General features: G+C 41.1%; 1 protein-coding gene across 3 annotated transcripts in view; it reads right to left on the reverse strand.

The window, feature by feature from the left end:
- Positions 1-27,881, reverse strand: part of OSR1 (odd-skipped related transcription factor 1) — a 160,780-nt gene that overhangs the window by 86,306 nt on the left and 46,593 nt on the right. For 2 of the 3 annotated variants that reach the window (XM_069580255.1, XM_069580256.1), the window contains exon 2: positions 6,231-6,361. The exons of the other annotated variant lie outside the window; for it this stretch is intronic. The gene's annotated coding sequence lies outside the window, so the exon portion shown is untranslated. The remainder of the gene's footprint in view (positions 1-6,230; positions 6,362-27,881) is intronic. 3 annotated transcript variants of the gene reach the window in all.

Genomic DNA, 27,881 nt, shown 5'->3' on the forward strand with positions numbered 1-27,881 from the left:
GAGCCGCTGATGTAGAGGGAGGACTGTGTGTGGCTGTCAAGGGTCCAGAGTAGGCGCTGACGGAGCTATACTAGAAGATTTGTATCAGAGTGGAGAATGCAGTTCCTTAAAAAGGTGTCTGGTTTTTGATGATGTGAATGATATCTCTTTCTAAGCTAGAAAAAAATCGCTTATTCTCAATTGAACCTGCTTTCTAGCCACCTCCTGAGTCTTGTTCACATTCTTCCTCAAAGGCAAGAGGAAAAGAAATCTCCAGTGAGTATCATGCATGATACTGTGTTAACTCATTCAGTCTCATAAAAAGTAAATGCCATAAAATTATTAAAATAACACTGATGATAATGGCTACAATGTACTCTGCATTAACTCGAATGCCTCTGAAGGCACTCCCTCCACCTGCCCCCCTGATCCCCACCACCAGGGATGGGCAGCATCCTTAATCCAACAAAGAGAGGCTCTACTGATCTTAAAACCTCCATCTTCTCACACAAAGTCTTGTCTCCTCTACCTTCCCAGGCAAATGCCATCTTCTCTAGCCTTTTCCATTACTTGGCTTAAGGGTTAAGCTCTTTTGAGATACAAGTTTACCTAAATGACAGAAACTTATCATAAGACCTTGTGGAGAAGAAATAAAATATGGGAAACCACATAACGGGATAGCATTACTGACTCAATGGACACAAATTTTAGCAAACTCAGGGCAACAGTGGAGGACAGAGGAACCTGGTTGCTGCAGTCCATGGGGTCTCAAAGAGTCAGACATAACTTAGAGACTGAACAGCAACATTTAAAGTATATCTCCCTTAAGCAGTTGGACTTTCGATAAAATCTATTCTGATACACCTTTTAGTTAGACTATATAGGCCATTTACATTTAACATAATTGCTATAAATCTGGGTTTATATTTGCCATATTAATGTTTGTTTAATGCCATATTAATGAATTTGGCCCATTCATTATATTCTTTTTTCTCCTTCTTTGCCTTAATCAAGTATTTGTTATTATCCTATCTTCCACTTCCTTTGGGCTTCCCAGGTGGTGCTAGTGGTAAAGAATCCACCTGCCAGTGCAGGAGATGCAAGAGATGTGGGTTCAATCCCTGGGTTGGAATAGGAAATGGCAAACCACTCCAGAATGCCTTGCCTGAAAAATTCCGTGGACAGAGGAACCTGGCAGGCTACAGTCCATGGGGTGGCAAAGAGTCAGACACGACTGAATGTCTGCAAATGCACAGCAAAAATGCCCCACAACAAATAATCACTTGACTCAAAATATCAATTGTGCAGAGATTTAGAAACCTCCTGTATTAGACTTTTTTTTTTTTACCATATTTGTGTCTTCTATATTCTTTCCTTTAATTCTTACCTTTTTTGTCTCCATGCTTCACTCTAAATATTCTTTTTACTAACCAATTATCAAGCTCACTGAGCTCCTCTTTGGCTCTGCTGCTAAATTCATCTATTCACTTTTTAATATCAGACATTAGAATTTTCAGTTCTAGGATTTCCATTTGATTATTTTATACGGATTCACATTCTACCATAAAATTCTCTATGTTGTCATCTACTGTTTTGAATTTATTGATCACAATTATTTCAAAACTGTATCTAATAATTCTAATATCTGCACTACCTGCTCTCTTGTCTATTTACTGATTGACACTGTTTACCTATATGCCTGATCATTTTTAATTGAGTGTCAGTTATTATGTATTAAAATGTTCATGCTTTGGATGCTATCATCTTCTTACAGAGAGGATTCAACCTCTCTTTTGGAAGACAGAAGGAGACAGATGGCCTCAGTCTAATCTGAGACTGAATTGATTTGAGACTGGATTGCATCATTGAAGGGCTTGGTCTACCTCTGGTTGGCTTCTGTGTGTAGAATGTCACCCTCCAGTAGTCCCAGCTGAGAGCCTGGAGTGTCTGCAGTGGTTCTCTCCTCTCTTCCAAGTTCTAAACTCTTTTTTTTTTTTTTTTTAATTTCTTGGCATCATATAATCTGCTCTGTTTTTCAGTTGCTTTCTCTTTAGCCTCGCAGTCTCTAGTTCCACACAACTTGTCAAATGCCTGGAGGAAAAGCTGGTGCCAAATGCCAGGCTCACTTTTCTGCACCTTCTCTCCTTTCTTGGCCCTCAAACTTAGCTGACTTGAAGGCCCAGATTTCCAATTTTTTGCTATCTAAGCCCTTAATGTTTCCTAACACTCTTATCACCTTCCTGCCCATGACAGAGGTTCTCTGACTCATTTCTCAATCTCTTACACCATACCCCAAATTGTCAAGTGCCCTGAGTAGGAAATGAGTGTACTCATCTCATTGAATCTCCTTTCTCTCCAGGATCTGTGTCCTCAAGTCCTTGTTGTGTCAATAGCTCTCTCATGACTTTGGAGACATTTTTTAAATCAAGCTTCTAGTTGTTCTTGCAGGAGGTTATGTCCATCACAGATTACAACATCATAATAAGAATCAGGAGTGTTTACTTAGAAATTAGGTTAGACATAAGGAAAACACTTATGTATTTTTTTCTCTAAGTATTATTGGATACTCTACTGGGTCATCAAAAGCAAGAGCAGTCTCCTGTCCCCTTTAAAACCCAGTTCCAAGGAACTTTAATAATTAGAGTCATGCATAATAGGGAGGGGATACAGGAGGAGAGGCAATTATACAAAATGATTTTTCTTGATTTCCCAGGACTCCATCAATCTCTAATTCCTGCCAATATTCAAGCACTCTAACTTGAACAAAGCCAGACATTTTTTCCCATGGTCCTCACTTTGGTTTACACATAACTCAGAGATGGAAGGTTGCAATTTAAAGCAGCATAACTAAAATATAAGAGCTAGATGTTTACATGATGTTTCCAGTTTGATTATAGTCAGGAAATGTACTACATTTGTACTTTTTCTTTTAAAGCCCATTATGAATGAAGCTCTTCTCACTGAAACTAGAAAATGAATTTTTAGCAATAGGGAAAAGATTTGAAAAAGATTTCATATCGTCTAGAAATTTCAAGCTGTGATTTCCCAGCCACATTACACTCAAGTCAGCTCAAGCTTTTGCCAATCTGTTATAAGAAGAAAAACGGAACCCTATGTATCATTATGTGCAGTCATTGAAAGAGCCTTAAGCTTACTTCCTGTCTAATGCTGAGTGTGCATATTATGTAGAGGTGAACGTTGCAGGTGTGAAATCTCAGTTTAACGGCCTGGGAGATTATGAACACAACTCTGCAGGCCCCGTGTAAGCCAGACAGGGATGGCCATTTCCTAGAGATGGATTCATCAAGTAGAGGAAGCTTTCCCCACAGGAGGCCCCTGCACAGCATCCTGAAGCCCCTGACTGCTCTTGAGGGTACAGAGTGGGATGGGGGACTGCACAGCAGACACCTCTGTCATGAGGTTCCAGTGTGTGGCGAGACTATTTTCTCTCCTACCATCCACCTCTCTGGGGCATCTCTTTTGGATGAGCCCTGAGCTTGTGGATCTTTATGAGGATCCTTTGCAGGAAAGCGTGAGGTGGTCCCAAGAACACTAAACTGTGGGGTCAGGTGCATATGCTGTCACTTCAGTCGTGTCCGATTCTCTGTGATCTCATGGACTGTAGCCCACCAGGCTCCTCTATGCATGGAATTCTCCAAGCAAGAATACTGGAGTGGGAAGCCATTCCCTTCTCCAGGGGATCATATCTCCTGTGTCTCCTGCTATGGCAAGAGGGTTCTTTACCCCAGCGCCACCTGGAAGCCCCTGGGATCAGACGCTTCTAGCTAATTCTTTGTCCTTGAGCCAGTCCTTCAAAGTCAGTTTGTGTCTGAATGTTCTCTATAAGAAATGAGGGAATATGAGTTATGCTCCCAACAGTCTCATCCAGTTAGAACAGACGGCGGTGGAGGACCCCCTTTAGAGAGTAAAAGATGCAGGCCAGCAGGAAAGTGTCTGATTACTTGTATAGAGGGTCTGCACTGTGATGAGGAACTTCCCAATAGGCCTGAGTTCTTGGCTTTTTCTCAGTCTTCTGACAGTCCACATTTTGCTATGAAGATATGGATAGATTCACATACATCCTCTGCATTTGCTTTCCCTCATTTTACCACACAATCCTCAACAAAATGCTGAAATCTTTCCATAGCTGAAAATAAAATCTATTGTCTGGGAATGCATGTAAGAATTAAAGATTTTAAAATAAAAAAAAAATGAGGACCAAAAAAAAAAAAATCTATTGTCTATGTAGCATTAAAATATATCTTAGAATTCGTATAATGGCCATTTAAAACTTATCTTTATATAATCCACAGAAAGCTGGGCTACCTAGTGTTCCAGCTCAACATATAACTGAATTGAGAAGAAATCTAAAACAAGCATTCAAGAGAAATTGAAAACACAATCCAAAATACTTTACTTCTTGAAGTCTGAGAAAAGGACAAGGGGGCGGGGATGGCAATGCACAATGTATGGGGGAAAAAAATCTTCAAAATTTGATTTAAACCACTTTCTTTCCAAAATATTACTCATCACAGCATGGCAGTCTTCACAAAATCTCTTTTCTCACTATCTCAAAACTGCCCCCAAATGTTTCAATGGCTCTCACCTTTTCTAGTGCCATCTTCCCCCTATCTCTACATCTACATCTCTGCTTTTTCTCTGGCTTTTCTTTTATTCTTTGTTGTTTGTTTTTTTGTTTTGTTTTGTTTTGTGTTTTTAATTAAGGATAGGGTTTATTTATTTATTTATTTATTTGGCTGCACTGGGTCTTAGTTGTGACATATGGGATCTAGCTCTCTGACCAGAGATTGAACCCCAGCCTCCTGCATTGGAGTCTTAGCCACTGGATCACCAGCAAAGTCCCCCTCTGGCTTTTCTATATGGCAAGTCAAGTTAGCTTTTCAGCTCATTTCGGTCCTCTTTTCACCAGTCATCTCAATCAGCACCATGAACCCCAGGGCCCGAGGGACACTTTAGAACTCCCCTTTAGATGTCTGTACTTGTGGGCCGCAGGTGGGAAGGAGGTTGGGGGAAGAAAAGAGCTGCAAACACTTCTGTTTTAAAACTCTTGAAAGATGTATGTCATATCTGTACTACAAAAGCTCAGTTTTTAAAAAAATGTACATTTTCCATCAATTTACCAGCAGCAGCAGCTCCAACCCTGAAAAGAAACCTAAATGGATGCAGTCTCTTTACTAGGAGACAAGCAAAAAGAGGTTATTTAAAGGTGAAGTGTTCTGGTCAGATTACAATTTCTAGGTACGTGCAAACCATATTTATGTTGACACATCTGATCGAGTTATACCTATATATGAGATTTTTAGCAACAGGAAATTCTTTCTGATAATAACAACTGATACTTAGTGATTTACCATATTCAAAGCATCTTCACACAAAGTACCTCATTTGATTCTGACAGCTACCTGTGGGATAAGTGTGGGCTTAAGCATCGTCCCAATTTTACACGTGAGGGAAGACAGGCTCAGAAAGGTGGAGTGACTTGCCCAGGTCCTTACAGGGTTCGAGTGGTAACTGACTCTAGGTATTGTGATGTCAAATTCCAGAAATTAACCACCTCATTGAGTTTTCCTTAACTTTATTTTTTGTTTGTTTTCACATGCACAGGCATGCACACGCACACACACAGGAGCTAATTGAAACACAGCCAAATATTACATATGTCCAGAATGTTCTATATATATACACAATCATGTATTAAATCAACAAAATCCACATAGCTGCTCAGTTTCTGTTTCCAGAAGAAGCCCTGACCTTATAACAGAATAAACACTACCGCTGGGCCCGAGCAACAGAGCCAGCTTCATGCTTCCTCCTGCACCGATGTGCTTTGTTTTCAAAAGCACTTGCCATTTACATTACTATTATTTTCATTTTCTTGATCATCCAAACCTCAAAGGAAAGAGGCTAATGATATTCCCCAAGCCCCTCCCTCACCACACTCATGCTGGGAATGGAAGCAGCTCAGATTGATTGACCAGCCCCTGCAAACCCTTCAGGAACATCGATGGAGCTGCTACCAGAAGCAGCTGGAGTTGCCATTTGCATCTTACCCTGTCTCACTTTTTTTCCCCTCCTCAAAAAAAAATAAAAAAAAAAAAAATTTAAAAAAGCACCCACAATGCCCGGGGGGAATTTTCCGGGACAAGCTGCAGGTGCTATGGATATTTTCATTTAATAATCATTCTTGCAATTCAGCACATTTGTAATCCATGTGGTAAACTCTGACTTACATTTCTCCCAGTGGACGCTGGCCAGATGCAGAAACCAAAGAGCTCGGTGCCGACACTGCCTCTTCCTTCTTTTATGGTTCGTGCATTTGGATGTGTTTAGCCTGATCCGCAAGTGCTGGGGAAGGCATGTGCTGCGTTTAAAAGACCCTTTTGTTGACATTAAGCAATCATAAATATACTCAGAAATTATACTCTTTGCATTTATTGGGGAGTGCTTTAATTGGATGGCCTCCTCGTGTGATATCATAAAGAACAAATGCATATTTTTGGCAATCCCATCGGATTGTGGAGTGGAGACGCACATACAAAGCAGCACATTCCTAACATCTATGGATTGTCTCATATATGTCACCACGTCTTCCCACCAGGATTGTTTTCCCCACACACTCCAAGATGGTAACTTCCCAATCTGTCCAAATTCTATTTGGAATTCTCCTGGACTGTGTAAATGTCAAGGCCAGTTTCCTTTCCGCGTGAAGAGCTTTGAAAGGAGAACAGCATGCCTAACTCCCTCATAAATACAAGCCAGAGCATCATCTTCTTTCTTTCTTTTTTTTTTTTTTTTTTAGGTGTGTGTGTTGGAGAAGAGGGAGGGAAGGAGTGCTTGGCCCAAAGTTAAAAAAAAAATAAAAAAGAAATCCCTTTTCAAGAATGACATTCTCCTTATTTTCAGCACATAAACAAAATAAGGCTGCACAGAGCCAGGTTCCAAAAGGTGGATTCCTCTGGCTCAGACATGCTGCTGCTGCTGCACAGACATACCATCTCTTAAGCAGCAAACTACATCAGGGGCAAAGACCACCACCTGCAGGCCTGGGAGAGGGCACCAGTCAGGGCCCTGGCAGAAAAGTGATGGCAGGCTCAAAAGAGTAGCTCAGGAGACTGGAACAAAGACTTAAGCCTTTGAACACACTGTAAGCAGAAACCTGCCAGGAATGGGAGCTCTTGGGGACTAAAAGTAGTAGGAAGCCCTAGGGACTTCTAGACCAGAAGGGATCCAGTCAAGGCAGATGGGAAGGGACTCCAAGGGAATTGTTGCTGTTCAGTCGCTCAGTCATGTCCGACTCTTGGCAACCCCATGGACTGCAGCACACCAGGCTTCCTTGTCCTCCACTATCTCCCGAAGTTTGCTCAAACTCATGTCCGTTGAATCGGTGATGCCATCCAACCATCTCATCCTCGGTCATCCCCCTCTTCTCCTGCCTTCAATCTTTCCCAACATCAGAGTCTTTTCTAATGAGTTGACTCTTCAAATCCGGTGGCCAAAGTATTGGAGCTTCAACTTCAGCATCAGTCCTTTCAATGAATATTCAAGGTTGATTCTTCCTCCTTGTCCACAGTGCCTTACTAGGTCTCCCATTGGCTGAAACCAACTGGTAGCTGGAGGTCAAGGAAGATAGCTTGGGTGATGCAGTCTGGAGAGGTCAATTTCTGGGAGCTGAAGTGAGTGGAGAAGTGGAGGGGGAGGGAAGCACCTAGAGAAGCAAACTAAGATGAGCCAGAAACAAGAGTGAGGCCCAGCCAAAGTCCTAAGGATGCTTGAGCTTTTACATACAATCAGTCACACGTATTCTGCACACCTCTATGATGCACGCAGCCATGATTCCATCCTGCAGAGAGCAAAGCACAGTAACTCACTCAATGCTGCACGGTTAGACCACAGAGGTCTCCAATGAAGGAATTGCCAGGCTTCTTCACTGGAAGGTGGTGGATGGAGCTTAAATAAGCATGGTTCTAAACAGAAGCTTGGCCATCCTGTCACTAGAAAGTTCCATTTAGACCTGGAAAAGTTTAATCTCACTGTGCTGTGAAGCACAGTATCCAAATCGGAGTGGCCCTGGGTTTCAGGTAGACAGGAATGAGAGTTGAGATATTAAGAGATGTCAGACCAACTCAAAACAAGAAAACAAAAAAACAAAAGCAAAACCCCTCTCTTCATCTATTCAGTACCTGCATTTAGATAGCAAGAATTTAGATAATGAGAATTTGGGCAGTGAAGGCAATCAGGCAGCCTATGACAAAACATCATTTGGGAATAGAAGAAGAGCCTCTGGAAATAGTCACATACACAATAATCATAAGTTTAGATATTCATGAAAATCTCTGGAACAGTAATCACTCTAAATTCTTGCCTTCACTACTATGTCCTGGGAAAACTACATGTGGTATTAGTTGCCAATTTTGATGATGGCTTAGGGAAATTTACTTATTTCTTGAGGAGTGGAGAAAAATCATTGCAAATTTAAAATTCACAGCAGAAGATTTTATGTCTTCAAAAAGACTCTGAGGAGAATATTCATTATAACAAAAAACAGAAAGCAACACCAAAGTTCATCCAAAGGAGGAGAGAAACAGTAGAGCTGTATTTATGGAATAGAATCATCAGTTCAATTCAGTTCAGTTCAGTCGCTCAGTCGTGTCCGACTGTTTGCAGCCCCATGAATCGTAGCACGCCAGGCCTCCCTGTCCATCACCATCTCCAGGAGTTCACTCAAACTCACGTCCATCGAGTCGGTGATGCAATCCAGCCAACTCATCCTATGTCGTCCCCTTTTCCTCCTTCCCCCAATCCCTCCCAGCATCAGAGTCTTTTCTAATGAGTCAACTCTTCGCATGAGGTGGCCAAAGTACTGGAGTTTCAGCTTAGCATCATTCCTTCCAAAGAACATCCAGGACTGATCTCCCTTAGAATGGACTGGATGGATCTCCTTGTAGGCCAAGGGACTCTCAAGAGTCTTCTCCAACACCACAGTTCAAAAGCATCAACTCTTCGGCACTCAGCTTTCTTCACAGTCCAACTCTCACATCCATACATGACTACTGGAAAAACCATAGCCTTGACTAGATGGAACTTTGTTGACAAAGTAATGTCTCTGCTCTTCAATATGCTATCTAGGTTGGTCATAACTTTTCTTCCAAGGAGTAAGTGTCTTTTAATTTCATGGCTGCAGTCACCATCTGCAGTGATTTTGCAGCCCCCAAAAATAAAGTCTGACACTGTTTCCACTGTTTCCCCATCTATTTCCCATGAAGTGATGAGACCAGATGCCATGATCTTCATTTTCTGAATGTGGAGCTTTAAGCCAACTTTTTCACTGTCCTCTTTCACTTTCATCAAGAGGCTTTTTAATTCCTCTTCACTTTCTGCCATAAGGGTGGTATCATCTGCATATCTGAGGTTACTGATATTTCTCCCATCAATCTTGATTCCAGCTTGTGTTTCCTCCAGCCCAGCGTTTCTCACGATGTACTCTGCATAGAAGTTAAATAAGCAGGGTGACAATATACAGCCTTGACGTACTCCTTTTCCTAATTGGATCCAGTCTGTTGTTCCATGTCCAGTTCTAACTGTTGCTTCCTGACCTGCATACAGATTTCTCAAGAGGCTGGTCAGGTGGTCTGGTATTCCCATCTCTTTCAGAGTTTTCCATAGTTTATTGTGATCCACACAGTCAAAAACTTTGGCATAGTCAATAAAGCAGAAATAGATGTTTTTCTGGAACTCTCTTGCTTTTTCCATGAGCCAGCTGATGTTGGCAATTTGATCTCTGGTTCCTCTACCTTTTCTAAAACCAGCTTGAACATCTGGAAGTTCAGGGTTCACGTATTGCTAAAGCCTGGCTTGGAGAATTTTGAGCATTACTTTACTAATGTGCGGTAGTTTGAGCATTCTTTGGCATTGTCTTTCTTTGGGATTGGAATGAAAACTGACCTTTTCCAGTCCTGTGGCCACTGTTGAGTTTTCCAAATTTGTTGGCATATTGGGTGCAGCACTTTGACAGCATCATCTTTCAGGATTTGAAACAGCTCAACTGGAATTCCATCACTTCCACTAGCTTTGTTCGTAGTGACGCTTTCTAAGGCCCACTTGACTTCACATTCCAGGATGTCTGGCTCTAGGTGAGTGATCATACCATCATGATTATCTTGGTCTTGAAGATCTTTTTTGTACAGTTCTTCTGTGTATTCTTGCCACCTCTTCCTAATATCTTCTGCTTCTGTTAGGTCCATATCAATTCTGTCCTTTATCAAGCCCATCTTTGCATGAAATGTTCCCTTGGTATCTCTAATTTTCTTGAAGAGATCTCTAGTATTTCCCATTCTATTGTTTTCCTCTATTTCTTTGCACTGATCACTGAGGAAGGCTTTCTTATCTCTCCTTACCATTCTTTGGCAGTCTGCATTCAAATGGGTATACCTTTCCTTTTCTCCTTTGCTTTTTGCTTCTCTTTTTTTCACAGCTATTTGTAAGGCCTCCTCAGGCAGCCATTTTGCTTTTTTGCATACTCTTCTTTACTGTCTAAACCCAAGGTAGATGGTTCTCATGGGGAAAAAACTGAGGAAATCATTACTGTATGGTGGCTGTATTGTTAAGCAAAAGGGTTCAGACACAAAAGAACACACACTGATTCCACTTATGTGAAGTACAATATTAAACAAAACTTATCTATGGTGATAGAAATTAGAAAGTGGTTACCGGTGGAGGGGGAGGGCTGTTAATTAATTGAAAAGGGACACAGGAGACTTTCTGAAACTAAATTTTGTTTAAGCTGGTACTTACATTATTATACACAATTGTCAAAATTCATCAAATCGAATACTTAAGATCTGTGCCTTTTACTGTCTATTATACCAAAAGTACAGCAATGGTAAATACATACAATGTGCCTCCCTTGGCCTCCAAGGGGCCCGACATACTATCTTTCTGGGGTAAATATACTGACAATCTGCTTTCGATTTTTTTAAAATTTATGAACTCCCTGAAGTAGTCAGGGGCTTACAGAGACAGCAAAATTGGAGTGTATATGACAACAGAGGAGAGCAGCTGAAGAGAAGAAAGACCTAATAGATGGGGAATATAATATGGAAATATCAGCTGTAAAGAAATTCTTTGTGTTACGAGGCAAAAAACTTTTAAGTTATGTAATATTCACTACTTCTGTTGCCAGGAACTTCTAATAAAATTGGATACACATGAAAACAAAATGCAATAAATATTTTAAAATAAGGAGGAAAAGAGGCCATGGTCAGTGGGGAACACAGAAATGAGAACAGAAGTTTAGCAATGGGATGGATGCACTTCTGAAGTCCCAGAAATTTGGAGACGAACTTTACACATCCTGGCCCCATCCATCACGTATTTGGCATATGAGTGAATGTGTTAGAAACTTAAAGGGCAGAGTGATTTCAGCAGACATCAGGTAGTTACCATGTTTTGCAATATATGCATATATTTTTAAAGTTCGGTCATTAAGCGATTTATTTTTTTGTTTCTATATTTCATGTCATTCACTTTAAGACACAGTTTTTGATATTTGAACTACCCTGGAATTTAAGGCATCTTACCATTGACAGTGTATTACAGTTTACTTATCAGTATTTATTCTTTTTTGTTGGTGTGTAAAATAATATTGTGTGCTCCAAATGATGGTGTTCTATATTTGATGGAATATGGTATTACTGGTGCAGGTTAATTAACTAGAGCTTCAAAGGGGATGACCGAGAATGAGATGGCTGGATGGCATCACTGACTCAATGGACGCGAGTCTGAGTGAACTCTGGGAGTTGGTGATGCTGGCATGATGCTGGCCTGGCGTGCTGTGATTCATGGGGTCACAAAGAGTCAGACACGACTGAGCGACTGAACTGAACTTAACTGAACTCACTCCCCTTTACAACAAAATCCTTGGCTTGCAGACTGCTGCCTTCTCCCCGTGTCTTCACATGGTCATTCTTCTTTCTGCACACATCCCTGGAGTTTCTCTTTGTCTACATGTATTCTTCTTGGATTAGAACCTTCCCTAACAGACTTATTTTAACTTAATCACCTCTTTAAAAACCCTAACTCCAAATATAGTCTTATTCTGAGGGTACTAGGGGCTACAGATTCAATATATGTATTTTAGGGAGAACACAGTTAAGCTTCCCTGGTGGCTCAGACAGTAAAGAATCTGCCTGTAATGCAGAAGTCCCAAGTTGTATCCCTGGATCAGGAAGATCCCCTGAAGAAGGGAATGGCTAACCACTCCAGTATTCTTGCCTGGAGAATTCCATGGATGGAGGAGCCTGATGGGCTATAGTCCATGGGATCACAAAAACTCAGACACAACTAAGCAACTAACACTTTTAGTTTCACACTTTAGCCCATAACAAGCACCGTAGAGATCACAGTAGACAATTTTAAGTTCTTCTCAAAGTTAATTTTCATTTTATTCTTTTTTCTTTATGGTTAAGTTCAAACTGAGTTTATTAAACTAATACATTTTTGAGGCAGATAACCATTTTCCTTCCTCTGATGTTTTCATTTAAAAGGACACAGCATTTCCTTTCTCTTCTTTTTATTTAATTATGTTCCTGTATACAGAGGAGCTAGGACTATCTGCCTCTACCTGCTTGAAGGATTCACATGAAAGGTTAGTAATAGGGATCGAACCCACAACTCCTGCAGCTCCTGCACTAGCAGGCAGATTCTTTACCACTGGGAAGCCACCTGGGAAGCCCAATTTGCCAAACATTTGAGCCTTTTCCCAAATAGGTGCAGTGTGTTCAAAGGCGAAGTGATTCCAACAAGAAGTCCCCAGGCTTCTTTGTGCTCATCAAAAGGGACTGATTGGTGAGATTGGAAGACCCGGTTAATCAGAGTCCATTAAGTCTATGAGAACATGCTGCCAGGCCACAGGAGCGGAGGGCGGGTTGCACAGAAAGGGTTATCAGAGAGGAAACGTGTCAGAAAAACATTTCCAGACTTCTCAAGAGAATCAAGGAACAGGATCAAACATTTCATTGGAACTCAAATCAATAACTGAAACTTTGTAAGTGATTCCTATATGCCCGCTTTCATGCAATGTGCTGGGCAGTTACAGAAATTCAAGAGCTTCCCCCATTTCTGGTAAGGAATCAGTTGCATCCAGAGTTGGGACATTTCTAAGCATTCCACAGTCCAGAGGACTCCATGGCCTTAACATACCTTTTTGTTCCTTCAAACAATGGCAGCAGACTTTCCCTTGTGGCACAGTGGTTGGGAATCCACCTGCCGATGCTGGGGACGTGGGTTCAATTCCTGGTCCGGGAGGATTCCACATGCCAAGGGGCAGCTAAGCCCGTGTGCCACAACTACTGAGACCAACAGCCCTAGAGCCCATGCTCCACAAGAAGAGAGTAGCCCTCCCTCCATGCAACTAGAGAAAGCCTGAACACAACAGTGAAGACGCTGTGCAACCAAAAATAAATAAATAAGTAAATGTGTAAAAAATAATGACGACAAATACCATTCGCACATTGAAATACAATGTATTTTAACCAAAAAGCAAGACCTTGGGTTGGGAGTGTTTAGTGTTCACTGAGAGTGTCTTCAATGGGATGCAAGATCAAAGAGATGTTATAAGAACTAAAAGACAAGAGTGAGATTAGAAGTACACCCATGCCGTTCTGATGTAGCTACTGCTAAAGTTTGTGCTTTAGTTACTTCGTCATGAGAAATTACAGGCAGTACCTAATTATTTTCTCTACGTCAGACTTCCTTCCTAGTCCATCTTCCACACACCAGCAGATCACTGTTCTTAAAGCACCACACTGATCTGTTACTTCATTACTCAAGGGTCTTGTCTTCTCTCCTGGCATCCCACTAACGAGTGAATAAACCCCACATGCTTTCTGGAAGTCAATGCCCTCTGGTATTTGGCACCAATCAACCTTCCCAACTTTATCTCCAACATTTCCTATTGTGAACCTTGCACTTCATCCCAGAGATTCCCAAATCCAGCCACAACCAGAGTCCCAAGAGGAAACTACTAAAAACATGACTGCCCACATCTGCCCCTGTGGAGGCTGGGTCTTTAGGTCTGGTGAGGGTCCAGGGATATCCTCTTTTCAAGTTTTATTTAATTTATTTATCTTTGGCCATGCTGAGTCTTCTTGCTGCGAGGGCTTTTCTCTAGTTGTGGCAAGCAGGGGCTGCTCTCAAGCTGCCGTGCACAGGCTTCTCATTGTGGTGGCCTCTCTTGTTGCAGAGCATGGGCTGTAGGGTTCGTGGGCTTCAGTAGCTGTGGCGTCCAGACCCTAGGGCACAGGCTCAATGGTTATGGGGCACAGGCTTAGTTCCTTTATGGCCTGTGGGATCTTCCTGGACCAGGGATTGAACCCATATCTCCTGAATTGGCAGGCAGATTCTTTACCATTGAGCTACCAGGGAAGCCCTGGAATCTCCTCTTTTAAAATATCCTCACTGATGTACGTCTTGTTTGGACGTTACAGACAAACTGAAGCTTTATTGTTCACTTGAAAAAATCCTTTGCTGGGGGGCAGGGGGAGCGTTAAAGCCCACCTTCACCATGAAAACACTTCTCTGACTCTTCTTCCCTTCATCCCACCATCTTGCTTTCTCACCACCAGATGCAAAACTTCTCTCCCTCTTCTTAACTTTCACTCAAGTGTGTCTCTGCCTTCCACATGATCCATCTCACTTTCTATTAATATCTTACATTTTAAGTGTTTTTGTAAAAGCCCAACTCCCTATTACACTGTAAACTTTTTGAAGGCACATTCCATGTGTAATTAACTTGACTTTGTCTCTCCAGAACCAATCAAAAACCTAGCAAAAAGTAACATAAAAGGAAGTATTTCTTGAATCAATAAGATTTTGCCAGTGATTTGGTAACCTTAAATCTCTTTGGGAGGAGAGAGACTGATAAACGATTTTTTATTTCCATAAATATTTGGAATCCTATTTTTATAACAAGCACAAGCTGGAAACAATATTCTTTCAAATGAAAAATGTGACATCAGATGAGTGAGCCACGGAACTTCAGAATCCCTTTCACACCTTTTGTAAGCTACATAAACATGGTTTTGTTTTCTGTTGTTCGTTTGGAGAAAATATATCTGCTTTCCTTACTCAGAAGGAAATTTTTTGTTCTTACCTGGTGAAAATAATCGATATGAAGTTTGCAGGATAAATTGTCATTCATCTTAAGGATAGAAGGTAATAAATTAGCAATCACATGGAATTAACATATTTTAGAAAAATCACTTAATCTTTGGGGGTTAATCTTCTATTTCTGAATTTCTAAGATTAACTACTCCATAGAGCCTAAGATCTATTTTAAGACAAAAACAGAGCTGACTGAAGAGAGACCCCTCGGAGAAGGAATCCTCAGATTTCTTGCACCTGTGGTTTTTCATTGCTCCTACAGAGAGCTTAGGTTGGTGGACACTGGGAACTTGAAGTACTCCTTGGGGAGGCTCTGCTGGAACAGTAGAGTTATTAAATAGCTAAAATGTCATGGGCAATAGATCTAGGTTACAAAGACAATACAAAGAGAGGTTTCCAAAATAATGTCCCCACCTGTAACTGAACGCAGCAGTGATGACTATAATCCTAAACAGCAGGCAATATGAAAAAAGTTGCTGGGCTCTGGAATGTATTATAAGTAGTCTTTGAATTCCTATCCAGCCTATTCAAAACTTTCTCTTCATTTTACAAAAATCCTGAAACTTATTATTCTCATAATGAGCTCATGTCTCATCCTCTATGATTTATTTTAATCAAAGAGAGAAGAAAATAGTTTCAAATTCCACAAAAGCTTTTAAGAGAATGATGGATCATACCAAGTACTGTACCCACTTACAGTCCATGATAATCTCATCTCCCTGCTCCTCATACACACACACAAACATAATTCTTATAAATTCCAAGATGGCAAATTGCTTCTTCTAAGGATCTTGAAATGTTTAGGGAAGATAACCTCCAAAATAATTAAAGTTTAAATGTTTAATTAATGCTTATTCCAGTGATTATACTAATGACTTTATAACAAATTAGTGCAAAGCATAGTAATTAATAAAACAACCATTTGTGGGACTTCCCTGGTGGTCCATTGGTTAGGATTCTGAACTTTCACTGCAAGGTGCACAGGTTCAATTCCTGGTCAAGGAACTAAAATCCCACAAGCCACACAGTGCAGCCAAAACTAAATAAAAATAAAACAGCCATTTGTTTTGTTCATGGATTCTATGGATCAGGAATTCAGGGAGAACAAGGATAGCCTTTCTGCTTCACACTAACAAAGGCCTTAGCAGAAAAGTTCCAATGCCAGGGGCTGGAATGCATCACTCATGGATCTGGTAGTTGATGTTAGCTTTTGGCTGGGGGCTTCATCCTCTTCACAGAGGCAAGTTTGGACTTCCTCACAGCATGATGGGAAGATTCTCCGAGCAAGAATCCAGAGAAAGGGCCAGGCAGAAGCTGTATCACCTTTTATGACTTAGCCCAAAAAATCATGCGACACAGTCCATTTATTTATTGAAGAAGTCCCCAAATCTTACTCGGTCTCAAGAAGAGGAGAAATTGATACTGCCTGTTAGTGGAAAGCTGCAAGGATCTGAAACTGCCTGTGGGACTGAGAATCTTGTTATAGTCATCTGTGATGAGGCTTTCTGGCTTTGAGCTTCCATGCACGGTGATCTGCTTGGCTGTATTGCAGCGAAGTCTTGGTTTTTGTCTTTCCATTTGAGATAATCAGTTTCCTTAAAGTATATTCTCTGGATTTCCTACCTGAAACATTGGTATTCCAAGGGACTGAGGACTGGAGGTAAAAAGGACTGGGGAACCCAGCATTTGACATTTAATACTATAGAGATTGATTATCTCCTTGTTTTCAGTAGGATACCTTCATTTTCAATTATACCAACATCTATGCCAGCCAACACCCAATCCAAAGTTCTGTTTTACTCTCCTTAAAGATTAAATCTCTAGTTTTATATGGGGTTGGAAGGGTCAATTACCCAGTGGCATAGGTTTCGGAAGATCCAGAAATCTGATTGCTTCACCAGCAGTTTTTACCCAATCCTGCTTATTCTCATTGCCACCACTGTGCCCAGTTTCAAGAGAGAATGGACCTCTTCTCATCTGTGCATTCTATGGAATCTGGGATGGATAGCATGTTGATGCCCAGCTTTCTCCCCTCTGGTTTTGGATTCAGAGGCTTGGTTTTGCCAACTCATTTACCATTGTTCTGCAGGCTTTCCAGCTCCCAGTACAACTGTTGTCGTCTCTCTTTATTTCCCAGTCTTGTGACTCCCTTTCCCATGGCTATGATAGGGCTTTGACAGGGAGTAAGTTGAAATGTGCATATTTGAGATGCCATCTTAGCTTGGGAGACTCTCAAGTCTCTTTCAACCATTGTTCAGGTAAGATGACTGGGAACTAATACAAATCCAACCTGCTCTTCTTTCAACATACCCCAGGTTTTTCAGCAATTCTCTTACAGTTTAATAGCACCTCAAACTGAACTTGAGGTGTGTTCTAACCAGTACAGATTATAATTGTTACTTCTTTTGTGTTAGACACCCAATTCACACTTTTCCAAACTGGGTTAGACAGGGAGCAGTGCCCCTCAGGTGATCAACAGATATTCTGAAAAGAATTTTGGAAAGTACCACATATCCATCTCTCAAGTATTTATAATACTATAAATCAAAAAAGATACACACTTTATTTCTGAAACCAGTTTCTCCAAAACATTTGACTATTTAATGCCTTTTTTTAAGAGAATACCTTATAAGACTTTAGGGCAATGTTATTACTCAAAGTGGGGGTCTCAAGCCACCTACATCTGAATCATTTGGGTTTTTTTTTTAATATATTTGGATACCTTTGGCCCAACCTCAGGTCTTGAATCAGACTGAGCTTTGGAAATTTGCATTTTAAAACAAGCAATTAATTCTTATGCAATCTCATACTGTTGAAGAGCCTATCCCTTGTTATCTGAACCTCCCTCTAATGGAACTCTTCTCTTGGTCCCTCCCCCATGCCTTGCACAGTTACTCTTCAAGGAGGAATGACTTTCCTGAATGATGGACTTGGAGGAGCAAAATAGGTGTGTTTGCCTAAGACCTTGTGTCTCTCTCCTCTCTTTGGGAACTGCCTGACTGCCAAGAAAGTCCATTTGACTCTGTACAGTGGGCTCTGGGTTTCCCTAGGGACTCAAATGATAAAGAATCTGTCTATAATGCAGGAGACCCAGGTTCGATCCCAGGATAAGGAAGATCCCCTGGAGAACGAAATGGCTACCCACTCCAGTATTCTTGCCTGAAAAATCCCATGGACAGAGGAGCCTGGCGGGCTACAGTCCATGGGGTCACAAAGAGTCGGACATGACTGAGTGACTTCACTTCACTTCATTACTGTGAGGGAGGAAGTCTGTGTTATTCAACTGTTTCTGAAAGTGGATGGAAAAAAGTATCTAATGTAGGATTAAAACAACGGAAAATCCTCTTACTCAAAGTGTTAAACATGATGGTTTATTCTCCATGTATCTATGCCCCTTCTCAATGGATTCTAAATTCAGGCATATTATACATTGAAAGGAATGTTGTATATTAAGCAACCTCAAATCTCAAGTTTATATTTAAGGATAACTGACTTAGAGGCAAGCTTTGAAAAAAAATCAGGATATAATATAAGTACATCATATAAAGCAGTAGAAAACACATGGCTATGCATTTTACTTTTTTTTTTTTTAATTTGCAATCATGGGAAGAACAGACAAAGCAAAGAGGCAGTAACTGAAATTCATTTATTTGGAAGTAATTCCCAAGGATTTGAAAATAGCCAGACCATCCTTCATATTTCTTTTAAGATCCCTCTTCAGACAAGCAGGGAGATAGGAGTTCAGCATGGTAACATCTGGTTTGTTTAGGAATAGAAGGGGTGTGCAGTAGAGGAGCTCTTGGAAACATTCTGAAAAGATTTGGTAGGAGAACACCTGGGAAAGCCCACTTTATTGAAGGAAGGCTGCAAGGACCCAGGCAGAGGAGGTCATGTTCGACAAATCGGAGGGAGTTCTTGAAGATATCTCTGTCATGAAAGATGAAGGAGATTTAGTGACTGTATAAAGAGGACTTTGATTTCAAATAAGATTTGACAAGATTCCACATCCGGGATTAATGGTCAAGGAGAAGAGCCATTGGATGTGGGTGATGTAGTGTACAAGATTTTAAAAAAATAAAAGTAAAAACTAGCTCTAGAAAGGGAGATGGATTGAAAGACAAGGGAAGGGATTTGTGACTTGAAAACGGATTACGTGAATGGAGGAGGGGACAGTAGTAAGAGAAAATGGTCAGCTTTAGGATAGTTTTGTTTTGTTTCTTGTTTGTTTTTGTTTTTTAAATAAATGCATCAAGTCTTGAGATGACTTAGAAACTTGGACCCAGCAAACTTAGCCAATCATATTGCCCAGGTAGAGGTGCTTGGCTGTGATAAAGTAGATCCGGCAGGGAAATGGAAACCGATAATACAAACAAAGAAACCAGGATTAATAAACCAAAGAATGGAATAGGTAGCCCACTGATATTTCCTGAGGCCAGAGCTCTAGGTGACCGTGGGTCAGCCAAGTTCGTCTGTGATGTTCCTAGCCCTTCTTTTTGCATCTTCTCCCTCAATACTCCCTTCCTCTCCGCCAAAAACTACTCGCAACGTCAACCTCATCTTCCTGAGTTGTAGGCATCCCTGTGTTCTTACTCTCCTCTCTTCCTCCTATGAAAACCTCAGTTAAGTATCTAACTGCCCCTAAGGATAAATACTTAACATTGAAGGCATTACTCTCCCTCTGGGCATTTACATTTTAATGGAAGATAAAAATGTTAAATCTAAGTATTAGAGATGTTGGGATGGAATTTCAAGGAAGGGTTTGGGGTGGATGTGGCAGGGTTATTATATGTCCCGGAGGTCACTCTGGTGGCTGTCTTCTGCACCTGGAAGTAAAATCAGTGCTGGTCTTGCCAAACAGGATTCTGGTCTTCTGAAAAAAATTAGTTTTTTAAAAAAATATTTTAATATCAGTAAAAATAGACCTTTAAAAACTGGGTTGGCCCAGGAAAAAAGTAGTAATGGGACTCTGGCCAAAGATCCCATAGTGTGACACCACAGTACAAGAATATGAGGGAAAAAACACAACAGAGAAGAAACCAAGGCCCAGAAATTTTCAGGATCAGACTAGGAGGTGTGTGTCCTAAGCCTTTAACACCCCCCTCACTGTCCTGATTGAAATCTTGCCCTGTTCAAACATTACTTCTTCCCCAGAGATAAGAGCAGAAGTGATTGTATTGTTTTCTATCATTTTTATTTAGGGAGGCCTGGCGTGCTGCAATTCATGGGGTTGCAAAGAGTTGGACACGACTGAGCGACTGAACTGAACTGAACTGAACTGAACTGAACTGAACTGAGTGATTTTATTGTCTTCTTGTCACCAACAGCAGTAGAAGGAGAAGGGAAGGAAGATGCTTTCTATAACTAATTCTCATATGAACTCACAAGAAAGGGAGGAGAGGTAAGTCATAAAACATGGACTGGCCAGTGCTGGGCCAAAAGCAAAACGGACATTAAATTCTGAACTCGGCCACCATCTTTCCTGCTGATTTGGGATTCTGGAAAGGCACAATTATTAGGAAGTGGCCAGGATTTTCCTTTAGAGATCTGCTAGATTTCTTTCTAAAGATACAGGATGTGGGGAAAAGGTGATAAAGGAAAGAGACTCTTTCTATAGCAGCTCCACTGTTTTCCAGAACTTGGCCGTGAAGCAGCAGTCTTCCCTAGCAAGACCCAGCTTAGAGTTCATTATGAAAAAGGCATGTGAGCTTTTCAGTTCAGTTCAGTTCAGTCGCTCAGTCATGTCCGACTCTTTGTGACCCCATGAACTGCAGCACACCAGCCCTCCCTATCCATCACCAACTCCCGGAGTCCACCCAAACCCATGTCCATTGGGTCAGTGATGCCATCCAACCATCTCATCCTAGGTCATCCCCTTCTCCTCCTGCCCTCAATCTTTCCCAGCATCAGCGTCTTTTCCAATGAGTCAACTCTTCACATGAGGTGGCCAAAGGATTGGAGTTTCAGCTTCAGCATCATTCCTTCCAAAGAAATCCCAGGGTTGATCTCCTTTAGGATGGACTGGTTGGATCTCCTTGCAGTCCAAAGGACTCTCAAGAGTCTTCTCCAAAACCACAGTTCAAAAACATCAATTCTTCAGCACTCAGCTTTCCTTATAGTCCAACTCTCACATCCACACATGACTACTGGAAAAACCAAAGCCTTGACTAGATGGACCTTTGTTGACAAGAGTAATGTCTCTGCCTTTGAATATGCTATCTAGGTTGGTCATAAATTTTCTTCCAAGGAGCAAGTGTCTTTTAATTTCATGGCTACAATCACCATCTGCAGTGATTTTGGAGCCTAGAAAAATAAAGTCAGCCACTGTTTCCACTGTTTCCCCATCTATTTCCCATGAAGTGATGGGACCGGATGCCATGATCTTCGTTTTCTGAATGTTGAGCTTTAAGCCAACTTGTGAGATTTTAAAAGGCTGTAAAACACCCCATGAATCTGCCACAGAAGTCTTTGGTGTCCTCATTTGGCATCAACTTGATCGTATACATTAAGTTGTCTCTGGGTTTGGTTTTTTCTTTTTTGCTTTGTTTTACAATATTTAGTCTTCCAATCAATGAACAGAGATGTCTAATTTTTTTTTTTTTTTTTTTTGCTTTTTGGTCACACCAAGCAGCTTGGGGATCTTAGTTCCCTAACTAGGGCTTGAACCCAGGCACCAGCAGTAAAAGCGCCAAGTCCTAACCTCTGGGCTTCCAGGAAGTTCCCTACATTGTTTCAAAAAGATGAATTATCTAGTGCCTCATCTCAGAGATCAGAAGCAGAGCATTAAAAGAGTGGGCATAAGTTAAGAAAACTTCAGAGAAAAAGAATGAAAAACATATTGAAAAGACGTGTATGTGTTAAGTTGCTTCAGTCATATCCGACTCTGCGACCCCCTGGACTGTAGCCCGCCAGGCTCCTCTGTCCATGGGATTCTTCAGGGAAAATACTGAAGTGGGTTGCCATGCCCTCCTCCAGGGGATCTTTTCAACCCAGGGCTTTAACAAGTGCAGCAGTCTGAGGCTATGGGGTCTGGGACAGGGTCTTAAGCTACTCACTGTGTGCCAGGTGCTTGCTGTCTCCTAGCGAATTTCCAACCTCATTTTCTACTATTTGCCCCCCAGCTCATTCCACTCTTGCCACACTGACCTGTCTGCAATGTGACCACGCCAAGTCTGTTCTCGCCTCAGAGCTTCTGCATCACTCTAGCTTCTGCCTGTAATTCTCCAAGGCAGCTCATCACATGGCCATCTCCTCGCTGGTCAAATCCCTTCACCATTTCTTAAATAGTCACCCTTAATCTTCATCCCATCACGCCATTCTGTTCTATTTTCATTATAAACAATAATTACTATTCAAAGATGTATGACTTATATACCTTACTACTTGTTTATTTTCTCCCTTCTCTCTTTTAAAAGAAAGCTTCATGAGAAAAGGAATATTGCCTTTCCTGGTTACCATTCTACCTCTAGTCCTCAAAAGGCGCAAAGCAGCCAGTCTATATATACTACTCTACAACACAGAAAACTCTGCTCAATATTCTGTGTATTCTCAATATTGACAGAGGATAGATATATGGATAGGTATAGATATATGGATATGAATTACTTTGTTGTACAATTGAAACTAACAAAACAGTGTTAATCAACTATACTTCAGTATAAAATAGAAAAATCTTTTTATTGAAAAGAAAAAAGAACAGGAGAGGGGCCCCCACTGATATCACTGAATTGTCACTAGGAAGTTGCAGCATCGTCAGTTTCCTTTCTATGAAAAAAATGACAGAAGTGATTATGTACACTGAGTGTCTCTCCCACCCCCAAGGATGCTTGCTTGTATTTGCTGGAAATTCTCAGTCATCTGGAAAGGTCTGATGTGAAAGAGCCCTTTTTCCAATAAGGATTCTGAGAAGGTTGTGAAAAGCGAGGTCATTGCTTGTTTGCCCCCACTGAATGAAAGGAGGCCACAAGTCTTTTTGCAGTTCCACTAAAGAGCCAATAAAATAGAAACAAAACATACATGTGCCAAGAGTTAAACAACAAGGCGGAAGTGGCTTAGGTTTGTGGTCTGTTACCACATGACAACATTGAGCTGAAGCCAAGGTATATTCTGTTCACTCCAGTTTCTGGATTCTGGAAGGCTCCACGTGTCAGAGAGGAGGAACTCTGCCTGGTGCGTGGGTATGACAGTACAACAGGGAAGACAGGTTTTAGAGAATTTAAAGTTTCTCTTATGTAAAGGTAGGGTAATTACGGCCCAGGGCTAAATCCAGCCTGCAGTCTTTTTTGAGTTTGTGTTGGGGGAGCAGTTTTTATGTTCCCAAATAAATTTTTTTTAATTAAAACAAAAAAACTCTTCTACTGTGTACTTAGAAACTTGCCAGTGCCTAGGAAATAAAATTAGGATGGCAAAGGGGGAAGGACCTTAGTTTGGAAGTCAGGGGACTTGAAATATTGAAGACTTGAGTTTTATACTAACAAGCATGTCTGTTCCCTGTTTTTGTAAATAAAGCTTTATGAGAACACAGTCACACTCATTTATTTACAAATTGCCTATGATTGTTTTCTCACGACAATGGCAGGGTTGAGTAGTTATGAAAGAAACCGCATAGCCCACAAACCCTAAAATATTTACTATCTGACTCTTCATAGAAAAAGCAGCCAGCCCCTGCCTTATAACAGGAGTAGGAAAAGAAATAGTTGTTATACCACATGAAACCACTGATATTTGACTGTTTTGGTTTTAAAAATAGCAATTTCGTGATTCAATTTCATAGTTTACTCTTTGAAATCTTCAATTTCCATCTCAAAACCATTTCATCATAAAGGCTTTCACAGATCTTGTGAATAGATGTGAATATTCTCTTCTCTCAAACTCAATCTGTGGAACTTGGCTCCTACATCTAGCTGATTCTATGTTTGTATAATAGTCATTATGCCTATGGGACTTCCCAGGTGGCTCAGTGGTAAAGAATACACCCTGCCAATGCAGGAGACACAGGAGACATGAGTTTGATCCTGTGTCAGGGAGATCCCCTGGAGGAGAAAATGGCAACCCACTCCAGAATTGCTGTCTGGGAAATCTCATGGACAGAGGAACCTGGCAGCTATCATCCATGGGGTCGAAAAGTGACAGACACGACTTGGTGACTGAGCATGCACGCACACATTATGAGTATAGCTTCTCCTCTACTATTGGAAACTACTGGTATCAGCTACATTGTGCCCCTCTAAAGGCCATATGTTGAACCCTAGCCACCAGTAATGTGACTGTATTTGGAGATAGGGCCTTTAAGGAGATAAGCTAAAATGAAGTCCCCTGGGTGGGCTCTGATCCAATATGAAGTATTAGTCACTCAGTCTTGTCTCACTCTGTCATCCCATGGGCCCGCCAGCCTCCTCTGTCCATGGGATTCTCTAGGCAAGAATACTGGAGTGGGTTGCCATGCCCTTCTCCAGTATGACTGGTATCTTTATAATAGGAGGTGATCAGGACACACAGAGGGACACCAGAGACATGCCTGCACAAAGGGAAGACCAGAGCACACAGTGAGAAGTGATCTGTAAACCAAGGAGAGAGGCTTAGAAAAAACCAATAGTCAACCCCTTGGCTTTGAACCCATAGCCTCCAAAACTGTAAGAAAATAAATTTTTCTTGTTTAAGCCACGTAGTCTGTGGTATTTTGCTATAGCAACCTTGGTAAACTATACGGTTACTCAAGAACAGAAAGTATTTCTTCATTTTCTTTGTATTCCCAACGGCCTCTGGAGACACAGGTCCAGTATTCATTGATTAAACTTTACAGTAGTGAGTGAAACAAGGCAAGTAGCATGCTGTGTCTGGGGTCTAGAGTGTTTGATTCTCCAAAATTCCTAATGTGTAAATCAGAATTTTCTACACAAAAATGTTCTAGAAGCCTCTAGAATGGCTCATTCAACAAACAGTTGTGAACGGCTCAGCACAAATATCAAGTTACACAGCTCTGCTGATTTTCTGTTGTCAATGACTATCCCTTTTTGGTCTACTCAGGGAGAGAGAATGCTGGATTAGATAGAACTCTGTCAACTAGACTAGCAGGCCCTTGGCAACTAATGCTGAATAACAATCTTCAGGGAAGATCGATAGTGAGCATTAGACAGAAATATTGGATGTACAGTCCTAATTTACCTTCCAGATGTCAGAACCTGCAGAACTGGGCAATGCAACAAAGATCAAACCATTAGAGGAGCACAGCTCTCCTGGTTTATTCAAAATCTTTTGAGGAAGCAGTGTGACTGCTTCACAGACGTAGCCAAACCCAACCTGAAAGAACTTGTTTTGCAAATACCTCCCAAATGCAGGAGCTTTCCTGATCATTCATTTCTAAATGAACGAATAAAGGGTTTCATTATGAACAATGTCCAGATGCCCCAGAAGTCTGCTCTGTTTGCCAATTCCATTGCATTCTATTCCTTTCAGATGTCAATGACAGCCCATAGTGAGAAGCACTGTTTTATCTACTAAGGGCTTTATCAACTTAAAACTTGATGAGGAGCTTTCCTAGAGAGACCACTGGGCATTCTGATGGGTTGGAAAATCAGAAGCCATTGAACATTGTCAGCTCTGATCTTTTCCAGACCTGTGCATTTCACCCAGGGCATTTTCATACTATTATGAGAAAACCTGAACTGCATTATCCCAAACCAAGTTGTAGTCTTAGTGGCATAAGAAAACCTTCTCCCTGAATAAAGTAAAGGCTTATAAAACATGTGACTGCTGTGGTCTAAATTCTCAATAGAGAGCTGATTAGTTTTTCAATGATAAGTTTCTTAAGCATCTCTGGAAAATAATGCCTGCTCACCAATTTGCCCCTGACCACTGGATCAAGAAAAAGAAAAGTGTTCTTAAAGCAATACCACAAGCCCCTTTTCTCTCTGTGTGGTAGGACTGTTCCTAAGAAGCTGACATTTCTATTGTTAGTTTCTGTTGTTTAACAGAAACATGACTTGGTAACTCCAAGAAAAATCATTTCATTAAATCCACATCATTTTCTCCGTATATAAGTGTCATGAAGGTAGATGTTCAAAGTTACACACTTTGTGCAAACTAGACAGAGACTAACAGAATATGGTTTGTTTAATTAATTAATAATCTTGATTTTAGGGCATCTTTATTCAGACTTATCACCATTATGGGGGCCTCCCAGGTGACTCAGCTATAAAGAATCTGCCTGCAGTGCAGAAAATGCAGGAGACACAGTTTTGATCTCCAGATGGGGAAGATCCCCTGAAGTAGGAAATGTCACCCACTCCAGTATTCTTGTCTGAGAAAATCCCATGGACAGAGGAGCCTGTGGAGTCACAAAGAGTCACAACTGGGCGACTAAGCACACGCACATAGCCACTATACAAATAAACAACTGTCCTGATAATTTCCAATCTTCCTCATGGTGTATAGATCTTCAGAAATGAAAACTCAAAGGTACCATCCTTCCTGTGGTCTGCATTTTGAGTGCACCAAACCCATATTCTTTAAAAACAATGTTCATCACATCGCACACCCTTACATCCCCAACACCCTACTGCTGCCCCACCCAAAACTTCCCATAGCCCTTTACTCCCAATCACCCTGAAACTAAACTCCTCCATTTAGTTGTTGTGGTAGCTTGGATTTCAGCTCCAGTCAAATTCCCCAGTCCTCTCCAGAATACACGTGCCATTCAAGTCAAGCAAGACCCCTCCATGTCTCCAAAATAACCATGTTTCCTCTTGAGCTTTTTCCTTTAATTTCTTCCTTACCTATAATTTGATGGATTTCCTCCAAACTTCAGATCAAAATATAATTCTCTGAAGTCTGTATTATGGAAACAAACACCCCACATTCATGCCTACAGCATTAATCTTCTCTACCACAAGACTTAGCAATTAATTGTATTGCAAAATACTCTTGCTTTGAGTATTTTGGTCAAATTTCACTAGAATGCAAACACCACTTATTATTTTTGTATTGCTTTGTTCGGTGCTGTAATGTTAGCACCTAGGATAGTGCCTGGCACATAAGAGTACTGGGTAAATATTGGGTTGGTCAAAATGTTCACTCGTGTTTTTCTACAACATCTTATGGATGAACCAATATTTGTTGGAATCTCTCAAGGGCAGGGACTATATTATTATCCTTTTATCTTTAGTCACACAAACATCCTATTTATCAAGTACTCATACTTCTCCAGTGCTCAGTGACCGATAAGTCACCCCAAAGTCCAAACACAGACAGCAGTTCTGTGTTGAATCTGGAGTCAAATACAGTGAAATGACTATGCTATAGTAAGCACTACATACATTGTTCCTGGGAGAAAAATGAAAGGAATGAGCAGAAAGGAAAAGATCTATTATTAAGTTTGGAAAGAAAATAACATCCTTAAAATTAGAAATGAGATCACCTATCACTTAAGGAACATGTAGATGTGTGTGTGTGTGTGTGTGTGTGTGTGTGCAAGCGTGCTCAGTCCCTCAGTCAGGTCCAACTCTTTGTGACCCCATGGACTATAGTCTTCCAGGCTCCTATGTCTCTGGGCCTTCCTTAGCTACCATACTTCACACAACTATTGTTAAGCATAGTTACATCTGCTCTACAGAAAATAAAACTCATGGAAAATAATGGCTCAGGCTTTCCTGGTGGTTAAGAATCAGCCTGCCAATGCGGGAGACATAAGTTCAGTCCCTGGTCTGGGAAAATCCCACCTGTCGCTG

This window comes from Ovis canadensis, chromosome 3 (assembly GCF_042477335.2).
Source record: "Ovis canadensis isolate MfBH-ARS-UI-01 breed Bighorn chromosome 3, ARS-UI_OviCan_v2, whole genome shotgun sequence".
Lineage (NCBI taxonomy): Eukaryota > Metazoa > Chordata > Mammalia > Artiodactyla > Bovidae > Ovis > Ovis canadensis.